This window comes from Haemaphysalis longicornis, unplaced genomic scaffold (assembly GCF_048455015.1).
Source record: "Haemaphysalis longicornis isolate Haplotype H1 unplaced genomic scaffold, Haemaphysalis longicornis Haplotype H1 scaffold_1, whole genome shotgun sequence".
Lineage (NCBI taxonomy): Eukaryota > Metazoa > Arthropoda > Arachnida > Ixodida > Ixodidae > Haemaphysalis > Haemaphysalis longicornis.
In genome coordinates this window covers 2,500,215-2,507,353 of record NW_027526203.1, presented here as the reverse complement: position 1 = coordinate 2,507,353, position 7,139 = coordinate 2,500,215, and positions in this window count along the sequence as shown.

The following is a 7,139-nucleotide window of genomic DNA, read 5'->3' as shown; positions in this document are numbered from 1 at the left end:
TGCCGCTAAGCTTGCCTCGGAAAGGTGGCGTGACTTATGCTCGCGTTTTAATGGAAATATGAGTGGGCCCCAAATATGGCGCCTTTTCCGTAGCTGGCAAGGAAAATCGAAGAAACGTACCGCTGCCCAAGCAGTCGCCCTTCGCCTGCAAATATCGGAAGCGCAGTTGGCCCTCCAGGCAGGCGATGTATTTTTCCCCCAGCCAGCGACTTTGCCTGATCCGAGAATATATTCTACGAACTCAGTGCCACAGAAGATTGACGATCACCTTTCTACAAGCCTGGCAGACTTAGATAAACCTTTCTCTATGACCGAACTCCACGCAGCTTTGGCAAAGGCGAATCCTCGTAGCACTCCAGGCCTGGATAACGTCACCGTCGCAGAACTACGGAACCTACCAGAATCTTCCTTACACCTTCTGCTAGACGGGATTAACTTGGTTTGGAAGACCGGCACGTTTCCATATGCCTGGCGTGACTCCCTTGTCAAACCCATTCCAAAGCCCGGAAAACCACCGAACGACCTTGCCAATCTCAGACCCATATCCCTCACGAGCAACCTCTGTAAACTGGTTGAACGCATGGTTCTAGAGCGCCTCAATTGGCACCTTGAGAAAACTTCTACGTTTCACTCGCATCAAATCGGCTTCCGTCAAGGCCTAAGCACGCAGGATGTCCTGCTCATGCTGCATCACCAGGTCCTCAGTGCTCAGTCAGCGGTACAGACACGGACTGTGGTGGCGGTGGATGTCCGTAAGGCCTACGACTCCGTACCACACAGAGCTGTGATAGAAAGCGCAGAAGTGGCTGGAGTACGGGGTCGTATGCTTACATTCATCAAAAATTTCCTGTACAATCGAACGTACAGAGTGCAAGTAGGCGAATACATCGGACCATCCTGCTCAAACTGGGTTGGAGTACCCCAGGGTGCAGTCCTCTCGCCTACTCTCTTCAATCTCGTAATGGCACGCCTCCCGCCATTGCTTGAGGAAATTCCGTCATTAAATTTCGCCATCTACGCAGATGACATCACCATTTGGGCTACAACTGGAGCACCTGGCGAACAGGAACAAACATTACAGCTTGGCCTAGATGTCATTAACACGTACCTTCAGACAATGGGAATGACTGCGTCTGCTGAAAAAACAGAATATGTGGTAGTTCTCAATGGCCCATTCAAGAAAACCGAGGCTATCCGCAACTATTTTTCCCTCTCCATGGCAGGCCAACGGATACTCAGGAAACCCTCTATCAGGGTTCTCGGAGCATATATTGACCAAGACGGTAAAAGCACGACATGGGTAAAGAAAGTCACCACGCAGTGCAAGTCCTTGCTGCATCTCGTTCGCCGAGTTACAAGTATAAATTGGGGTACGAGAGAGAAGGAGACGCGGCAGCTCGTACAAGCTATAATCAATTCCCGCATTCTCTACGCTTACAACTACCATGTCCTTACCCGCCGGCAGCAAGAGCAACTAGAGAAGATTAACCGGGAGGCCATACGGGTTGTTACCGGGTTGCCGAAATACACACCCATAAGTGAGCTCTATGCGCATGGTGGGATGAATTTGCTGACGGAATTAGCCGACCAAGCCTTCTCAGCCCAGAGGGACCGCCTTAGCAGCACTAACTCGGGACTTTCTATCTTAGACGAGCTTGAGATATTACCCACTATGGCTGTTGAGATACCCTCCTCTCTCCCTCCATGGGCTTTCAGCATTCCATTGACGAATGGCAAGCCGCTCCCTCGTGGCATAGGATCTCTGCATCGAAATTCAGCAAGAAGGCTTCGATTTGCCAAGGCGCACAATTTCAGCGTCGTGCACAAATCGCCGGTCACTCACACCATCGTATATACCGGCATAGCGGTGACTTCGGTGCCTCCACGAAATGATACTGGTGAGGAGGACGATAGTGGCCTAGCGCACGTTTGTGCGGTGGCCTGGGTTGACACCACCCATTGCGTCGCTAATGCGGGTCTCCTTACCAGTACCGCCAGCGCCGACACAACGTACCTTGCGTTACTTTCCCTCCTCTATGCTGCACAGTGGGCGAGGAATACTTTCGAACCGAGGGACGTACCCCACAAGCTTTTGCTCTTCACTGATTCGGCTCGCGCATACAACATCTGTACGCGAGTGAGCGAAGCTTCGTCTTCATATCCGGGAATCCTCGCCGACTTGGTCGCACTTTTCCTGGAGTTACATTCTAACCTCAACATAGCCGCCTCCATTGCTTGGGTACCCGCCCATTCGGGTATTGAGGGCAATGAGTGGGCTCGCAGCGAGGCGCGAGCTGCGGCTGGACAGCGAACCTCCCCGATAGTATTGCCCATCAGTGATGCAAGCCCGCCCGAGGTAACTGTCAGGAAAACACTCGGACAACAGCGACGCCGACAGATACTCCGGTGTCTTCGTGAGGTTAGGGAAGACCGCACCGAAGAGCATGAGCGCCCTGTTCCTCCCATGCCGGAGAAGTTACCGCGGGCCACACAGACGTTGGTTCGCCGCCTTGCCACCAACACCGCATTCTCACCTGCGCTCCGCCACAAATTCTACGGCAATGACCCCGGCGAAGGACTCTGTCTGCAGTGTTGCGTGCCTGCAACGGCCGAACATTTGGTGTGGGACTGCCAGTGTTACGCTCTCTTCCGTGCTCGCACGCTCGATACACTCCCCGAGGACATTCGCCCGACGACGTTCTTCGACTGGGTGCTACCATTAACACGAAACATCCTCACGCTCACTTTGTTATGGACCTCTCTTGCCGCGTTTGTCTATGCCGACGAGGGTCCAAGAGGCGTATTGGGTGCCTACCACAGACACTCCTACCATCCCACCCGCCCTCCCTGATGACTCAACCACCCTCACAGGCCAGCACTGATGCAGACAGCAAGAGTGCTCTCGCACAGGCCTCAAATAAAGCACGTCTTTCTCTCTCTCTCTCTCACACAGAAGGGAAAAGCAAGCTGTGTTAAAAAAGACAAACCAACTCAAACGAATTACGACTCGCAGCAAAAGTTAGTACAAAAGTACTGTTAGAAAGCTGCCAGAGCACGAGCAAGAAAGGAATTTTTGGTGCATCATACGTTGAGTCTAGACGGTGAAGTCTTCTTTTAGAATCGCGTAACAAAAGAACGTCAGCAAATTGAAAGTCGTTGTTGTAAGCGGAAAACGGCTCAGTCTACGGGCAGTATCTTCGATGAAGTAAGTGCGGATGGTAAGTTGTGGTAAGTTTCCTCGAAGCCCGTTATACTGGTTATTGGAAATGCTCTCAGTATCGCGAATAAAACCGCACAGTTGGAGGTTGCACTTTTCTCCATAATCCTCACGTAGTTGCGGTGACGAAAACACGGCTGCATAGCGAAGTTTCCGTCCAAGATATAGTACCGTTAGGTTACAGAATTTCCCGCAGATATAGAGCCGCAAAAGGTAGCGGAGTTGTGGTGCTAGTTGAAGTCAACTATTTGCTCGAAGTGGGCGGCACACAAAGTATAATAAATGTCCGAGGCTTTCAATATTCGGCAAGTGTTTGGTTTTGTACGCGGTGTACAGATTACAAAATTCGACCCCCCTCCACCCTATTTGTCTAATTTTAAAGCTTGCATGGGAACTCAAGATCATCAAAAGCAAATTTTTGTTCGCAATTTTAACTGCCTTACATTAACTGGAACCAAATGCAGTCAGCATCCGATTCAATTAATGCAATAGTCGTGTTTTATATAATGATACATCTGATGGTAAATTTGATATGATGCTAAATAAATGTTCTAGCTACGCAAAAGAACGTCAGATCATTGCTTATGCGCTTGAAATCTCATGCGTAAGCTTTATTCATCAAATGCCCGTAAGAAGTTCCTTCAATCGGAATCGGCAATTTCTAACGTCACAGATTCTACAGCACAAAATTTTGTGGCTGAGCTGTGCTTTTCTCCATTTTTTTGTAGTTTTTACAGTTTAGCAAAAATATGTTACTGAGTAGGGTACTATCGCCAATCAGGCAGTAAGTTTGTTACTGCCACTGTCCATTTAAAGCGAAGCTTTGGCTAAGTGAAAGGAAAATCTCGCGGTCCCGTGTGCAAGGAAAAAACTGTGGTTCATTCTTCTGTCATAGGAATCGGTAAAACACGAAAGGGAGATATGTAGTGAAATCTCCATCTGAGTATGGTTTGCGGGTCAGCGGCTGCCTTGTGGGTGTGCTTGGCGAGTGACGTCCTGCTGGCGGGTCGCTTCGGCAAAGGCGTACGCGCGTCATTTCCATGCCTGATATGAAGTCGGTGAAATCTTGGTGTATCCCAGCATAAAACACTTTCGTGTTAAAATATAAAACTCAAAAACTAACAACCCAAAGTATAACGTACTCTTCAGCATTAAAGGTTGCTTCCCCGCAAGAAGACCCTGTGTGCAGGGGTGCACCCTTTACAGGCCGCTTGCTTCGTTGTACTGGCGTCACTTCCGTGAAGGATATGACGTAAGTGAAATCTGCGTGAATACCGGAACAAAACATTTTCGTGTTAAAACTACCCCGTGGCAACCCCATTAGTATGCGCAAAACAAACAGCTTGGAGAGGAGTTAGAAGTAAGAGGAGATAGATTGGCTGAATTTATAGATGACGTAGCTATACTCTCGCATCCACATACACTGATACGCGGAAACGGCGCGTCGCAGGAAGCGAAAAAGAGTCTCTCTCTCTCAGCAGGCCGCGCGCACACAGAGCTATACTGCGTAGCTTATGACGCGTTCAGTAAGAGTATTTTTTAAAAAGAATCTTTCCACTAGACCTTTCTTCTCTGCCGTCTCTGCCCTTCTGAGTCCGTAGAGAGCTGTTAGGTAAAGCTCAAAGGTGTGTTCAGTGATACAACATTAGAGAGGATTATGCACGGTACGCAAAGGTATCTACATCAGCTGGAAACTAATATTACTGGCGAAACTAAGGATTACCTGCATGAAAGAAGCGTCATGAAACCGGGAGATTACGTTGGGCTCAGGATGCAAACAACCGAGCCTCCACAGTTAATCTGACGCTCTCCCGTTCCACGTTCGCTAGGCAGTGTTGAGTAAAGCTTACTGTCACCGCAGGGCTGTACTCCATAGCGTATCGATCGCTGCTCGACGACAAAACGTTGCACACAATAAGCAGCCTTCAGCCTCAATGAATCTAATGTAATCCCAATAGTCGGAAGCAGATACCTGCACAAATCGTTTCGGAGAAAACATGCACGGATGTTCGCTTGAGCTATGCGGTGCAGAGAAATTTAAGAGGCGGGGTCATAATGTTTGCGTATCAATAAGGTGGAAATAGGAATGGGACGATTATCATTTTATATCTTCAAGAGGATTGTATATTAACGCTATTGCAGCATTTTTATTTGTAAACCTTCGTGGCGATACTTACACGCTGTGGCATTATCAGTGAAACGTGAAATAACAACCGCTGACAAAAACTATTTTGGCATCCCAAACTTCCCTCTCAAATACGGAGGAGTTTTATCTGATATCACAAATTTAGAGGCCAGATGCGCAGTTTGAGGCAGAACAGCTGTGTACTTCAAGGTTGTTTTGAGGACACTAATGTCTAACCAAAAATCGGATTCAGAATGTTTGTGAAGACGGGTTAGCTTTACGCATTAGTCGTCTCCAACTTGCTAAGTTAATAGGCGCCCTGAAATGAACGATCAGAAATTAACAGTATTGTTTCTCTTTTGTAGTAATGAGAAGCTTTCGCACATATAATTCCCGCATGACCATATAAGCGCTCAGCTAAGGTGGCAGTAACAGTATTTTTTCTGGAAACGCATTCTATAACACGCACTTAAGAGTGTTTGCCGATTGCTATCCAGCCCATATTAATTCTCCGCCTGATTTCCTCCTCCTCCGCTCCATCGGCCAACAAAACTTGCCCAAGACTGTAATATTCTCCCACCTTTCTAGTGCTTCATCGCTGAATCTTAAAGGTCTAGTGTTCACAAAGGGCTAGAAAAGTACAACCAACACTATTGGCGTTCAGTCTGAGAAGGTACTACTTATTTTTCAACCCCCGTCTTCAACTCACGCCCTCGAAATACTGTCGTCGAAATAACTAGGCGTACCGTGTGCCCGTCTTGCTGGCACCCCGCCGTCGGCACATGTTTCCCTTGCATGTAAACAGTAAACACACAGTGCATCTTCCCCTCAAAGCCTTCTCTTTAGAACCGTAAGACATGTTTGACGTACTTCACGTCCAGTCAGTGTCTTGAAGCTTAGTTGGGCAGATAAGCTTCCCTAGGGTCCGTTTCTTTCTGGTTGCATTTTGTTTTCTTGACCCGGCACGTCTCTTACCTAATCTCTTCTTGCGTCTTGCGAGTCTAGCAGGTTTTTTCCAGGCGCTGACTCAAGTGACGAGAGTTCTTCAACTTCAGGCAGCGGGGCTGAGTTGATTCTGTTCCTTCTTAGCTAGTCTTTGCCTGTCTCCACAATACAATACCTCGGAGACTCCGCCGATGAAAGGACCTTGCCAGTCTTGTTTTGGCGTATTGTCTACATCATTTCCCTTGGCTCTAAATCTCGAACAAATTTATCTATGTTCCTTCTGGCATGGCTTTTTTTTTTTTTTTTGCTTGGCTGCTCGGCGTCGTCCCACGCCTGGAGTGCTTGCTGGTCGATCATTGTAGGGTTTAGCGAACTGCACGTTGCTGGTAAAGACGTTTGCATACGCCGCCCTATTAACAACTCTGGGGGGCTAAAGTCATTCGCAAGTGGCGTGGATCATTGCGCCTGGTGAGAACCATCAATGTCACCAGTTTTCTGTGGGCTCTTTACGATCCGCACGACCGGCTCAACGAAGCCATTGCTTTGCGGAAGGATGGGGCGTGGTGCTCCATCCGCGAGCTAACAGTAGATAAAATAAGGGTTTCTGAACAATGACCTTCCAGAACACTACAGTATTGGCTCCTCAGCTGACTCGATAACGTCAAGCGCAGCCCTCAAAAAGTTTTCCCTTGGCCTTCGACATTAACGGGGTGTTAATTTTTTGACGGGTACTCAAGGCTAACGGTACAAAATTTTCTTTAAGCTTTATCTTATCTGAAAGATTAATCTTACTATGACCGGGAAAGAGTTCGTGAAACTCACAGTACTCATCCTGCCGGTTGACAGCTTCGC